Source organism: Meleagris gallopavo, chromosome 20, assembly GCF_000146605.3.
Source record: "Meleagris gallopavo isolate NT-WF06-2002-E0010 breed Aviagen turkey brand Nicholas breeding stock chromosome 20, Turkey_5.1, whole genome shotgun sequence".
Lineage (NCBI taxonomy): Eukaryota > Metazoa > Chordata > Aves > Galliformes > Phasianidae > Meleagris > Meleagris gallopavo.
The window spans coordinates 1,282,644-1,283,613 of NC_015030.2; positions in this window are offsets into that span (position 1 = coordinate 1,282,644).

Genomic DNA, 970 nt, shown 5'->3' on the forward strand with positions numbered 1-970 from the left:
AACCTGTTCCAGTGCCTCACCACCTCTGGGTGAAAAACTTCCTCCTCATATCCAACCTAAACCTCCCCTGTCTGAGTTTCAAACCATTCCCCTTGTCCTATCACTACCCACCCTCACAAACAGCCGTTCCCCCTCCTGTTTATTCGCTCCCTTCAAGTTCTGGCAGGCCACAATGAGGTCTCCCCACAGCCTTCGCTTCTCCAACCTCAACAAGCCCAGTTCCCTCAGCCTTTCCTCACAGCAGAGCTGCTCCAGCCCTCTGACCATCTCAGTGCCCTCTCTGGACCCGCTCCCAGAGCTCCACGTCCTTCCTGTGCTGGGGGCCCAGGCCTGGACGCAGCGCTGCAGATGGGGCCTCACAAGAGCCGAGCAGAGGGGGACAATTACCTCCCTCATCAGTGAGTGCTGTGAGCATCCCTGAAGAGGCTTGTTCCTAGTGCTCCTATTGTATCTCCAGGGGTACCAGCACTGTGCAGCACAATAAACAACAGGGAACCACCTCTGTGACACTTGGTGCAACTGCTCAGCTCCTGACTGTGTAATCCGGTTCTTAAAGACAGCACAGCGCACGATCTATAAACCCAGAGTCAGTGTGACTGATGTGTGGCATTACTGGGAGGAACATTATTTATAAAGGCTTCTCACTGCTGTGCTGCTGTATTTTCTCAACACGAATCTCTGCTCCGCCGTGCCTCAGCTCCGCGAGGTGCCTCGTCCTCAACCAAGCACATAAAACCTTGGCTTTTTTTACCGCTGCACACACTGCCTCTGGAAGTCTGAGTACTCATTTCCCAACCTAAAAACCTCTCCTAAGGCACTGTGCTTTGAACAGGCTACATGAAAAAAAACTTGAATGAAGCCATTGTTAATTCCATTAAGGGAACAGCCAGGCACTTCTGTCCCGCTCAGCCCAGGAGGGGTTTGCTTCCAGGTAAAGGAGCCAAATGCATCACAGACAATTTTTAAATGA